Genomic DNA, 14,306 nt, shown 5'->3' on the forward strand with positions numbered 1-14,306 from the left:
CAAAATTTTGTCCTTTCTGCAATTTTTACCATTTCTGCTGAGGTCATCTTATTTTGATGGACAAAAATGTGGAGTCGGTTTTTATGGAATTGCTTCAAGAAAACAAGGTTAGATCAGAAATGAAATACAAAATAAAAATGTTTCAGGCAGATGTTTAGAAAACAATCACTAGACATGAACAAGACAAGAATAGAAAAATAAAATGAATTAGATTATTTATTATTTTTCTCAACTTTATAATAAACACAAATGTGTATTTGTATGTGACATATTTCATCATGTAAGTAAAAAAAAATGTACCAAATCTATTTCAAGTGGTACTTAAGGAAAAATAGAAAACAAATAGCAATTCAGACAAACCCCACCGTTTGAAATAAAATTTGAAAAATTCTCCCAATCTATTTCCATAAGACATTTTTTTCTTTTTTCTATACTTCTATATAACATTTTTTTGTAGATTTTCCTGTCTAATGTTTTATTTTTTTAAAACTTCACCAATAAATTTTATTTTGTATGAATACTAGCAGGTAGACCCAATGTTGCCCAGGATTGAATGATGATCAACAAATGTTTCACACTCCCATATTTTTATTATCGTCTAAATCAGTGAAATCATCCATTTTTCAATCATTGATCAATTGATTGCTTGCTCTAGTTGGGGACCCATTGCGGTGCACCGGGAGGAAGTTTCACATGCCTCCCCAAAGTGACTTGGTCCACAATACATTTTAGTCTACATTACACTGTAGAAAACTTACTGTTAACTTTATAAAACTATTTTTATATATAATGGCTTGAATTAAAGCTTAAAATGCAAAAGTCGAGTATCATGCTTTAGTTGTTCTCTAAACAGAAACATTCATTTCGAATGTGCCCCTGTCATATCAAAGAACCTACTGTTAATTTAATCAAATTATTTTTTATATATAATGGCTTAGATTAAAGCTTAAAATTCAAAAGTCAAGTATCATACTTCAGTTGTGCTCTAAACAGAAATGTTCATTTCAAACTCGCCCCTGTCACATCAAAGGACCTACTACTGATTTTATATATAAGATCTTATAGCATGTGTGGTAATAAAACTTCTCAAATGCACTTGTGATGTTAGGCTGTATAAGGTGTTAACTTTCGTCAAAATCGGCTGTTCCTTCTTACATCAGATAATTTCGATTGGAGACATTCTGATATAAAACTTATCTAAGAACACTGCCAGCTACATAAAGTACATTTATGTGAAATTTCATGAAAATCAACACAGTCATTTTTGAGTCAATAGAGAATGAACCTATGCACACACACAGCTGCTATTCCTTCTATATAATAGTACAGATTAATGTGAACACAGGCAAAACGTGTTTTCCCTGTCATAGTGTGTTTATATTTGGTTTATCAGCATCGTTATTCTCTATTTTTTGAAGATTGATAATTTTTAGATTATTTGGACTACTGTCCTCATCTTGTTACAATGTTTCGGTCGATATAACCTCCAACTTTCCTTAGGTTCATCTTTTCAAAGTTGTGAATCTATACGGATTTTCAAACTCTACTTTTAATTTAATCCAAGGGTTAGATCTCATTTTGTCAACTATGGTTAACTGCATTGATCAACAACCAGTTCTAAGTGACCGTCTTCAGGAGGTTAAAAGTTCAATCCTTTTTACAGGTGATAATAATAATAAAATAACATAATTAACACTTGTACCTGATCATAATCGATGAAACAAGAACAATTCAAATCCATGAATTAAAATAACAGGCTCAGTTTGAAATTCTGTATAAATTTTTTGAGTTCGGAATAATACAGTCAGAGGTTACATCGACCAAAACCTGAAAATAACAATGATAATGAGAATAATAGTCCAAATAATATAATTTAAGTGTCATGAATGACACTTAAATACAGGCTTAGTTCTGATAATGTTAGAGAATAATTAAATCTGAACAGTATAGGCAGATATGTGTAGGACAGGAGACTTTGTTGGTATGGTCATGTTGAAAGATTGAATGACCATTCTGGATTAGTAAATGTAGAAAGGTTGAGGTTTCAGTACACAAAAAGAAAATATGGGAGTAAGTGATAAAATTGGACCGGAAGGATAAATAAAGACTTGGACAGAGATAGGTTAGCTTGGAAGTCAATTTTTTAAAGCTGACCAACACATGCCAGCATGTAAAACAGGCATTAAACCAAATCTGATGATGAGTGTAGCCTCATGTTCTATTTTCTGTAATTGTGTAGATTACAAAAAAATAAAGTAAAACTAAATAATCTGCTTAATATTGTAATTTGAAATGTCGTCTTGCAGTTGTCATTCCAGTATACAAATGTAACATTAATATGCATAACTGTCCAAAAGCACAATTTCACTCTCTCTCTCTCTAATATATATATATATATATATATATATATATATATATATATATATAATATCTTCCCCTGTTTGTCTATCTGGTAAATCTCCAAATTGTGAACTTTGAAGATTGTGGAGTTATTTTTGAGGTAGCATTTTTTTAATCGCTCTAGACAAGGCATGAAGTCATTTGATGTATGGAACTAAAAACAAAACAAAAAATAAATATGACTACAAGGTTAAAAACTAGCTAATCATAAGTGTTAGATGGATAGATCCCAACTTAATAAACATCAATTTTTCTCTCTTTGACAGAAACATCACTCATGGATAGACAACAGGTTAAAAGACAATAAGGGAACGACGAAAGTTAATCAAAATTTTACTTGCTACTCTCCTTACTCCTTGGTGTACTTGAATTTGACAATAATAATCTCCTTCTCTTCCTTTCTGTTTAATCTTTTCTTAGAAACGAATAGAGGATAACTTTAACTGTTTCAGCAAAGAAAGTTTGCCTATCCTTTTTCCATTTCACTTGTTAATTGCTGTCCTATTTTTTTTTCTCAAACTGATTTATACAAAACTATCTCGTCTACCTGACGTTGGGTTACAGTGTCATGAAATAAAGCAATGTTCTTTATTCAGGATGTTTAGAGATTCTTCTGTCTGACCCCCAAAATTAACAGAGATTAGACCATTCCTCTATTGATCTGGTTTTTGTTGATTGTGATGTAATGTTGATTTTGTGCAGTTTTAGGAGGTCCACCATCCCAGGCTTTGCCTTCTCTCTCTGATAAAGAGTACTGTTAATCGCCTATTGTGGCCCTCCAATCCCACTTTCCGACCCTGATGTCAGTTCTTGCAGTGAGAGAGAACTAAATATCTTTGTCATTGCTTCTCTTTTATGTGACTTTTGTGTTTCATTGTTTCTTAGTTTTCTTTCTTTCTTTCTTTTTTTTTTTTTTTTTAATAATCAACAATTTACGAGCATGTTTGGTTATAATGCATACATTATTTTCTTCTCTACATTCTTTCTATTTTACATTGCTGTCTGACACTGCTATTTCTCTCTGTCGTCAAAATTTTGTCTACTGGTTGCTTAGTTTTCCTCATCTGCTCTGGTCTACTCCAGTCTTGATTCGTCATCCGTGTTACTAGACAAATAAAATTTCTTTACATGCAGAAAGGAATACAGAGACGTTCATTGCGAATTTCTATTGACTCACACAGAAGTAAGAGAGACTAAAGTTCTCTTCACTAATAATTGAGGACAAACTAAATTTTCGGTAAATATAGGGTTACGTAACAGCAGAACACCGACCGCTCTAATTTGTTTTTTTAGGAGTAATCGAGGTCGCTGACAACGAATCTGATACTCAAACCGGGGGCAAATTTACCGTTTGCATGGTATTAACCCCTGAACCCACAAACTACTTTCCGCCATTTTACAGCTTCCGTTTACGCTACACGCATGTATGGCAGCATAAACGATGGCTTGCTTCACCTAGCAAACTGCCTTTTCACATGGCGTACCAATCTACCGTGGGAAATTTAAAATTAGCTGAAAAAGAAATAAAACAAAAAAAGGAAAGCACTCCAAGTTGGGGAGGGGGGGTAATTTAATTGTATTTTTTTCCTGGAACATAGAATTTTCAAATTTTCAAAAAGTAAATTATAGCACTTTTTGGGTGGAAAAAATTACGGACTGACATTTTTTTATGACTTACAATTAAAGAAAAGTACGACAAATTGGGGGACCTTTTTTTTTTTTGTCTCATGTAGTTTTTAATGTGGTTTACAAAAACATAAGCACCAAACATTGTTTTTTTTTTTTTTTTTTTTTTGTGGGAGGGGGATTCAATTATAAAACTTATGTGGCTTAATAGGTGCTTCTGCAGTTTAGTTAACCGTTTTTCCATAAGTAACGCACCAATATTTACCGATTAGAACACCATTTAACATTTTTCGAAAATTTTACTGTTTACATTGGTTTAAGTATCAGATTCGTTGTCAGCGACCTCGATTACCCCTAAAAAACCAAATTAGAGCGGTTGGTGTTCTGTTGTTACATAATCCTATATTTACCAAATTTTCAAAGTATCACTTCTTTTCTAATAATTTTGCTGACATCTCCTCAACTTATATCTCTATTTTGTCTACTCCGCCTGACCTGTTGTTTGGAGTTTTAATCTTACAGGTCAGCCATTCTTGATATAAGGCATGATCATGTTGACACACCGGTTCTCATTAGATCATCAAAGTTAAGTAATGTTGAGCCTGGTCATTACCAGAAGGGTGACCATTTGAGAATACCAGGCACTGTATATAGGAGGATGTCTACACCTCCCTGCAAGAACTGCAAAACCATATTTCATCTCCCTTAACTGGGATATGTGTGACACACGAAATGGTCTACTCTCTGTTGATTTTAGGGGTCTGCTTGTAAATTTTATATTCTCTAGATGTTAGGGTAAGTTGGTTCAACTCGCTTTGGGTGAATGCTGCTCACTTGGCTGGCATCGTTGATTCACTCCTGAGAATGATTTTGTTTTGAAGATTTGGATTGTTTCAATCTGCACTCAGTGCACCTTTGTTAGACATTATACTAGCTGATTCACACGCTATTGATATGCTGTTCCTAATAGCTAACATTTGCCTCATGTTCTATTTTCTGTAATTGTGTAGATTACAAAAAAAATAAAGTAAAACTAAACAATCTGCTTAATATTGTAATTTGAAATGTCTTTTTGCAGTTGTCATTCCAGTTTACAAATGTAACATAATATGCATAATATATATCTCCTCCACCACGTGTGTCTCTCTATCTCTCCTCCCCCTTTGTCTCTCTACCTCCCCTCCCCTGTTTGTCTCTCTATCTCTCCTCCCCTGTTTGTCTCTCTATCTCTCCTCCCCTGTTTGTCTCTCTATCTTTCCTCCCCTGTTTGTCTCTCTATCTCTCCTCCCCGGTTTGTCTCTCTATCTCTCCTCCCCGGTTTGTCTCTCTATCTCTCCTCCCCGGTTTGTCTCTCTATCTCTCCTCCCCGGTTTGTCTCTCTATCTCTCCTCCCCGGTTTGTCTCTCTATCTCTCCTCCCCAGTTTGTCTCTCTATCTCTCCTCCCCGGTTTGTCTCTCTATCTCTCCTCCCCGGTTTGTCTCTCTATCTCTCCTCCCCGGTTTGTCTCTCTATCTCTCCTCCCCGGTTTGTCTCTCTATCTCTCCTCCCCTGTTTGTCTCTCTATCTCTCCTCCCCTGTTTGTCTCTCTATCTCTCCTCCCCTGTTTGTCTCTCTATCTCTCCTCCCCAGTTTGTCTATCTCTCCTCCCCAGTTTGTCTATCTCTCCTCCCCAGTTTGTCTATCTCTCCTCCCCAGTTTGTCTATCTCTCCTCCCCAGTTTGTCTCTCTCTCTCTCTCTCCCTTCCGCCGGTCTCTCTCTCTCTCTCTCTCTCCCTTCCGCCGGTCTCTCTCTCTCCCTTCCGCCGGTCTCTCTCTCTCCCTTCCGCCGGTCTCTCTCTCTCTCTCTCCCTTCCGTCGGTCTCTCTCTCTCTCTCTCCCTTCCGTCGGTCTCTCTCTCTCTCTCTCTCTCTCCCTTCCGCCGGTCTCTCTCTCTCTCTCTCTCTCCCTTCCGCCGGTCTCTCTCTCTCTCTCTCTCTCTCTCCCTTCCGCCGGTCTCTCTCTCTCTCTCTCTCTCCCTTCTGCCGGTCTCTCTCTCTCTCTCTCTCTCCCTTCCGCCGGTCTCTCTCTCTCTCTCTCTCTCCCTTCCGCCGGTCTCTCTCTCTCTCTCTCTCTCCCTTCCGCCGGTCTCTCTCTCTCTCTCTCTCTCCCTTCCGCCGGTCTCTCTCTCTCTCTCTCTCTCCCTTCCGCCGGTCTCTCTCTCTCCCTTCCGCCGGTCTCTCTCTCTCTCTCTCTCTCTCTCCCTTCCGCCGGTCTCTCTCTCTCTCTCTCTCTCTCTCTCCCTTCCGCCGGTCTCTCTCTCTCTCTCTCTCTCCCTTCCGCCGGTCTCTCTCTCTCTCTCTCTCTCCCTTCCGCCGGTCTCTCTCTCTCTCTCTCTCTCCCTTCCGCCGGTCTCTCTCTCTCTCTCTCTCTCTCTCCCTTCCGCCGGTCTCTCTCTCTCTCTCTCTCTCTCCCTTCCGCCGGTCTCTCTCTCTCTCTCTCTCTCTCTCCCTTCCGCCGGTCTCTCTCTCTCTCTCTCCCTTCCGCCGGTCTCTCTCTCTCTCTCTCTCCCTTCCGCCGGTCTCTCTCTCTCCCTTCCGCCGGTCTCTCTCTCTCTCTCTCTCTCTCTCCCTTCCGCCGGTCTCTCTCTCTCTCTCTCTCTCCCTTCCGCCGGTCTCTCTCTCTCTCTCTCCCTTCCGCCGGTCTCTCTCTCTCTCTCTCCCTTCCGCCGGTCTCTCTCTCTCTCTCTCTCTCTCCCTTCCGCCGGTCTCTCTCTCTCTCTCTCTCTCCCTTCCGCCGGTCTCTCTCTCTCTCTCTCTCTCCCTTCCGCCGGTCTCTCTCTCTCTCTCTCTCTCCCTTCCGCCGGTCTCTCTCTCTCTCTCCCTTCCGCCGGTCTCTCTCTCTCTCTCTCTCTCTCTCCCTTCCGCCGGTCTCTCTCTCTCTCTCTCTCCCTTCCGCCGGTCTCTCTCTCTCTCTCTCTCCCTTCCGCCGGTCTCTCTCTCTCTCTCTCTCTCTCCCTTCCGCCGGTCTCTCTCTCTCTCTCTCTCTCCCTTCCGCCGGTCTCTCTCTCTCTCTCTCTCTCCCTTCCGCCGGTCTCTCTCTCTCTCTCTCTCTCCCTTCCGCCGGTATCTCTCTCTCTCTCTCCCTTCCGCCGGTCTCTCTCTCTCTCTCCCTTCCGCCGGTCTCTCTCTCTCTCTCTCTCTCCCTTCCGCCGGTCTCTCTCTCTCTCTCTCTCTCCCTTCCGCCGGTCTCTCTCTCTCCCTTCCGCCGGTCTCTCTCTCTCTCTCTCTCTCTCTCCCTTCCGCCGGTCTCTCTCTCTCTCTCTCTCTCTCTCTCCCTTCCGCCGGTCTCTCTCTCTCTCTCTCCCTTCCGCCGGTCTCTCTCTCTCTCTCTCTCTCCCTTCCGCCGGTCTCTCTCTCTCTCTCTCTCTCTCTCTCCCTTCCGCCGGTCTCTCTCTCTCTCTCTCTCTCTCTCCCTTCCGCCGGTCTCTCTCTCTCTCTCTCTCTCTCTCCCTTCCGCCGGTCTCTCTCTCTCTCTCTCTCTCTCTCTCTCTCTCCCTTCCGCCGGTCTCTCTCTCTCTCTCTCCCCTGTTTGAAAATAAAAAAGATTTGATCAGATTATCTGCTGAATGTCACATCAGATTTCCTGTCTATGATGCAATACTCTGACACTTAGCTTTAGTTCTAAACTATCGGGGGTGGGGGAGTACCCGGCGTTGCCCAGGTGTTTAGAGGTATGTGTGCTCGGGCGGTGGGGTGGGGGGTAATCAAAACATAAGAATAAGCGAAGTAAATATTTTTAAATATTAAATAAAAATTAAATATTATATAAAAAATAAGTTAAAACTTTAAAAATCTTTTAAAAAACACCAAAAAAACTAACGTAAGGCAAACATATTAAATGTAAAAATCAGAAAAACAAAAACAAAAAAGAAAACAGAAAATCGGACGTTAAAACTTCTTTAAAAAAATCTGAAAAATAAAAACCAAAACTAAACCTGTGAAAAATGGCTTAAATAACCCTGGGGGTTACCCGACGTTGCCCGGGTATTTTTGGGTGTGTGTGGGCGGCGGGGGTGGGGGTGGGGTGTTATTGAAAACCTAAAACAGAAAAACGAACGTTAAAAAATCTGAAAAACACATGGAAAATGGCTTAAATAACCCTGCTTCAATATTAAAATTTAAAAAATCCAAAAAAAAAAGAAAAAGAAGACATCTCATACCATGATTCGAACCCAAAACGTTTAGATAATGAGGCCGTGCTCTAAGCAACTCAGCTAAGATGATGTCGACGAAATTGTGTAGCTTTTTCAAATATTTAAAGTAAATCAGGTTACGACGTTGTATGACGCATGTATAGAAGTGAATTCATCATGAGAGGAGGGTTTTTGCTGACCCCCCCCCTGTAGAAAAGTGATGATTTTAGGGTGAAAAAATTAACATTTTTGGCCAATTTTTCGATATTTGTCTGGCGAAGGTTGGAATTTTAAAATGATACCGATCTGGCAAAAATCTGTGACCCGTGTGGAAAGTTTTTGCGAGACATACAAACACACACACATACATACACACATTTTCGCTTTTATATATATAGACTTTTAAACTTTTAGTGGAAATTTCTACATTTCTGCTTAATCAACCTGGAAATTTCCATTCTTAGTTGTATTTTCACACACCTTCTTTTTATCACTAAAAACGTTTGTCTTAATTTTGTTCATTTCATCCAGCAACACTTTTATCATGCTACTTAGCAAAAACCTGTTTTTTAAAATGCAAGTGTAGATATTGTATACAAACTTTATTTAACAAACGATATGCTTACAAAACAGGATTGGCAACAAGGTATTTGTTTACAAAGCATACATCTATAAAACAAACTTTTCTACAAACCAGTCCCAGGGTAGGTAAAATAAATTTCCCACAGAGAAGAGTTTAGCACCACTTTTTTGTCCCTTATATTGATTGAAATAAAGATATAATGTGACTAAACTTTGTCTAGAATGCCTCTTTACAGTTTTTAACAAAAGCTATTAAAGGATCTTAAAAAATTGAAATTCGGGCAATCTTGCTTAATTCGTGTTTAATGACTACTGAGCAAATTAGATGTAAATCTAGAAATATTTGAATTTTCAAATGAGTGTGTCTGTAATGCCCTCTAAAATTTTTATAGTATACTTAAAAAACAAAACAACATAAAACAAATTTAGGGAATATTTATAAATTGATGTAAAATACCTATTAAAATTTCACTAAAAGGAGACCTCTGAATTTTTACTTGCAAAGTGAGTAAAGAGGGGATAGAAGCCTCTTTACTCATTTTGCATTAAACTAAATATAGCCTCCATTATGATCCCTTACGTACATAGAAATATATAAGCATATGTACACACTTACACCTATTGTATGATGAAAAGTGGGTTCTTTACGACAACTGGTGATGAAGCTCCACATTTCTCAAAGCCAGAGTTGCAGCAAAAGTCCATGCTGACTGTTTGGTGGTCTGCGACTGATCTCATCCGTTAGTTTTTTGAATGCAGGTGAAACCATTACGGCGTTGAAGTACTGTCAACAAATGGATAAAATGTATCAGACACTTTGACAATAACATCCAGCATTAGTCAACAGTAAAGATCCAATTATCCTCCACAACAATGCCCAGTTGCAAGTTGCTAACCCTACAAACCCTACAAAAGTTGAATGAATTGGGCTATGAAACTTTGCCTCATCCACCATACTCTCCAGATCTCTCACCTAGAGACTAACACTTTTTCAACAACTTTATGCATGAGAAATGCTTCAAAAACCTAAGCTATATCAAAAACACGTTCAGCGACTTCATCAATATCAGAATGCAAGATTTTTACATTACTGGCATAAAAATACACTTGTTTTGTGTTGGCAAAAGTGTGTTGATTCTAATGGTGCTTATTTTGATTTAAAAGTTATAAATTGCAAGAACTTTCTTGTCAACCTGATATGTAGGGAGTTGAGCAGCAAGATGTCTGTTTACATTACACTTGAACTTCTGAATGTCAGTACAGTCGGAAGTAGGGACTCTGAAGGGAATTCCAACGTTTAGCAGTTTGAGGGAAGAAACTATTAGAATAGAAGGTTTTCTAGCATGTGGGGATCTCTATTGTGTAGGGATGGGAGTTTCCTGCTTGTCGGGTTTGTCAGTGGTATTTACATCGAGGAGGTACAAGAGCTTGTAGTTCGTCGGAGCAAAATGAAAATACTTGTGAAACGGGCAGAGGGATGCAACATTTTATGAATGGGACAGAGTTGAAACCTAGCTGACAGTGACCTATTAGGTTTGGGATCTCCTTTGAACTCTAAGAGTGAGAGACTAGTAGTAGATGCACCAGCCCAAATGTGGCAACAATACTCCATACATAGGCGAATGGTGGCCTTGCAGAGGTACAGGATACTATTAGACATAAGTAACTGTCTAACACGGTAGAAAGAGGCCACCTTCTTTGCAGCAGCCTTGGCAATACCCTCAATCTATTTGTTCCAATTCATGTTCTCTATGAACATTGCTGACCTTGTGTTGTCTAGAATTGATGCCTTATATTGATGATGTTGTGCATGTTAAGATTTGGAGGAATGCTATGATAAGTAAAGGTCTTGCTGTGAATGTTACAAAGATCAAAGTGATGATCAATAGTTGTAGTGTTGGAAAGTTGCCAGAAAGTGGAAAGTTTCCCAACTCAGTTTCTGGAAAGAGATTAAGGTGTGATTCAATTTTTTGTGATATTTGTAAGCATTGGTATTTCGTGGTGGAACTTTACCGTTTTCAGCATGAAATAAAGATACCTCAAATCATTTATATACACATGACATGGTGCGGACTTCCGATTGGATTAATAAGTGCAGATGTATATTTTTGAGTCAATCTGAAGCATCTGTGTGAATTTATCGAGGATCCGCTTAAGAATTACAGGAGGCTTCACGTTTTGATAAGCTTCTGGGTGTGACCTTTACTCCTGATCTGAAATGGAAAATGTATATAAAATCCATTGTCAAGGTCACTGAGAAAATGGTAGGATCCTTTTACCACTCCAGTAGATATCTCACTCCTGATGCAATTCTCTACCTACAAGGGGTGTGCAATAAGTAATGCCCCTGACCCACTTCCCATAGTAGTAAAGCAACGAAACTTGGCACGGTTATTAGTCTTTCTCTACATAGGAACCACCCAGAGTTATGCATTTCTCCCATCATTTGATGCAGCTCTGGAGACTGTTTTTGTAGAACACCCCAGGTTGGTCCTCCAACCATGACGTGACTTCAGAAATCAAGGTTGCATCATCTGGGAAACGCTTTCCTTTCAAAAACAACTTCATGGCTGGGAAGAGGTGAAAGTCAGAGGGTGCAAGGTCAGGAGAGTAGGGACGATGGGGGAGGATTTCATAACCACACACCCATGCTTCTGATCTGGCGACATGCGAGTTGTGGACCGGAGCATTGTCCTGCAGAAGGAGGGTACCTTTGCTGATCTTGCCTCGCCTCTTGATTTTGATAGCTTTCCTCAAAAGTGAAGCATAACAGGCTCCTGTAATTGTGGTACCCTTTGCCAGGAAATCTGTCATCACTACCCCATCCTGGTCCCAGAAGACTGTGAGCATGACCTTGCCAGCGGAGGGCTGCACACTTGCCTTCTTTGGAGGTGGTGAGTCCAAGTGCTTCCACTGCATTGACTGGGCTTTGGTCTCTGGATCATAATGATGAACCCAGGTTTCACCCTGTGTAATCAGTCTTTTAAAAAACTTTGACTCATCTTCTTGGCACATCTCCAAATTCGTCCTCGAGCACTCGACATGTTCTTGGTTCTGGAATGGTGTGAGCAACCTGGGAATCCATCTGGTAGACACCTTATGCATATGCAAATGGTCATGAATGATAGTTTCCACAAACCCTGTACTAATCTTGACATCTTGGGCTATTTGGCGAATAGTAATGCACCGATCTTCCAAAATGGCAGCCTCAACTTGACGGACAGATGCCTCATCAATGGTAGGGGGGGGGTGACCAGGTTTGGGAGCTGTTTCCACAGACTTCCGGCCATGTTTGAATTCACGATGCCAGCATTTTACAAGGTCATACGATGGGGAATTATCACCATAAGTTTATTTCATTTCATCAAAAGTCTCCTGTGGTGTGCGTCCTTTCAAATACAAAAACTGGATCACTGCTTGACATTTAACAGGCTCCATTTCACACCTGACTCAGTTCAAACACCTGTAAAACAGAAACCACAATTAGTTCAGAGCTGTAATTTGCCACATAACCTGTAGAGATATAAATCGTTGCACATGCAAAACTTTAGCTATATCAGACAACTGGAAGTGGGTCAGGGGCATTACTTATTGCACGCCCCTTGTATATAAAAGCCAGGTACGGCCAATGATGGAGTACTGTTGGCACATCTGGGCCGGAGCTGCTAGAAGCAGCATATCCTGCCTTGACAGAGTTCAAAATAGACTTCGTAGCTTAGTGGGGGATGCTCTTTTCTCTTCCTTGCAACCTCTTTCCCACAGAAGAGACATTGTGAGCCTGTCTTTGCTTTATCATTATTTTCATGGCAAATGCTCCACTGAGCTCTATGTTCTCCTCACGCCAAACTTTCACGAAAAACACTCGTCTAGCCAAAACCACTATCAATAATTTTCCACACTCTTTATCTGTGCCTAAACCTAAACGTAGATTCCATGAATAAAGCTTCTTTCTTAGAATCGCACGCGTGTGGAACTCTCTTCTGATTACCTGCTTTCCAACTGACTACAATCTGATTGTTTTCAACTCCAATGTAAACAAGTTCTTGATGAACCGTCCTCCTATGTAATCCAACTTACAAAAGTTACACTACCTATGTTAAAAACACTATAATCACATGACTAATGTATACCCATTAACCCTTATCCTCAAGTGGCCTCGAAAAAAAAAAAAAGGCAAAAAATATTAATTGATTTTTTAGTTGAGTAGTTAGGGCTTTACGTTGCATTTGTGAATGATTTTTTAAAGTGTAGACTATAAATAATAAAATGCTTATCTTTTGGTGATTGTTATTTTTTATTTTTTTCACCGACTATTTTCCAAAGCTCATTACTTGAGTAAAAAATGTTTTTTACATACTTTACTTTTATTATTTTTTTTTTTTATTTTTTAAAAAGAGCAAAGTGAAGCAAAATATTTAAACAATAAAAGTTTAATAAAACAATATACTCTTTTTTTAATGAAGGTTTTTTTTAAAAAACATCTGAAGAAATTTGATCATTTTTTTTTTTTTTTTTTTTTTTTTTTTTTTTTTTTTACACAGTGATCACCACTCATCAAGGCCCGGAAGCCACTCAGGGATAAGGGTTATTGCAAGTTCATTACGTTAGTGTGGAGATTTGATCAAGTGTTTACTTAAAGGGGCGGTTTATTAGGAATTTGTTAACGTTGGACTTGAAGACATCCAAGTTGTAGTCCGGTGCGAAGCAGGCAGACGGAACAGAGTTCCACAGGCGTGCAGTTCTAAGAAAGAAGCTTTGTTCATGGAATCCACGTTTTGATTTAGGCACAGATAAAGAGTGGGGAAATTTTTCACAGTGGATTCAGCTAGACGGGTGTTTTTCGTGAAAGATTGGCGAGGAGGAACCAGAGATTGGAGTTCAGACGAGCACCTGCCATGGGAATAACGATAAAACAAGGATAGGCTCGCAACATCTCTTCTGTGGGAGAGAGGTTGCAGGGTAGAGAAAAGGGCATCCCCCACTAAGCCACAAAGTCTATTTTGTACTCTGTCAAGGCAGGATAGACTGTTTTTAGCAGGTCCTGCCCAGATGTGGCAACAGTATTCCATCCTTGGATGTACTTGTTTTTATTATAGATAGAGAATTGCATCAATAGTGAGATATCTTCTGGAGTGGTAGAAGGATCCCACCATCTTTCCAGCGACCTTGGCAACAGACTTGATGTACGTGTTCCATTTCAGATCAGGAGTAAAGGTCAAACCCAGAAGCTTGTCAAAACACGGGGCCTCACCCAGACGAGAGCCATCCATCACAGTTGATGCCAGATGGGGATCAGAGCGTTGATGATGTAAGGATAGGAGTTTGGTTTTGGATGCATTAAAGGTAACCAGCCACGTCTTCCCCCACTGAACCACGCGCTCGAGATCAGAGGAGAGAGAATCAGAGAGAACTTTGTCATTTACAGCCTTTGATGTGTTGCCGTAGATGGTTGTCATCAGCATAGATGTCAACGAATGATTTCAGTATGTGTTTAGGGAGGTCATTGATGTAGATCAGGAAGAGAGT

The 14,306-nt window shown here is 39.9% G+C and overlaps 1 protein-coding gene across 1 annotated transcript in view; it reads left to right on the plus strand.

Annotated features, from left to right (window-relative positions):
• LOC145255671 (uncharacterized) overlaps positions 1-14,306 on the plus strand; it is a 144,379-nt gene that overhangs the window by 49,245 nt on the left and 80,828 nt on the right. The window lies entirely within an intron of this gene.

This window comes from Euprymna scolopes, chromosome 31 (assembly GCF_053919585.1).
Source record: "Euprymna scolopes isolate OS-2025 chromosome 31, ASM5391958v1, whole genome shotgun sequence".
In the NCBI taxonomy this organism is placed as follows: domain Eukaryota; kingdom Metazoa; phylum Mollusca; class Cephalopoda; order Sepiida; family Sepiolidae; genus Euprymna; species Euprymna scolopes.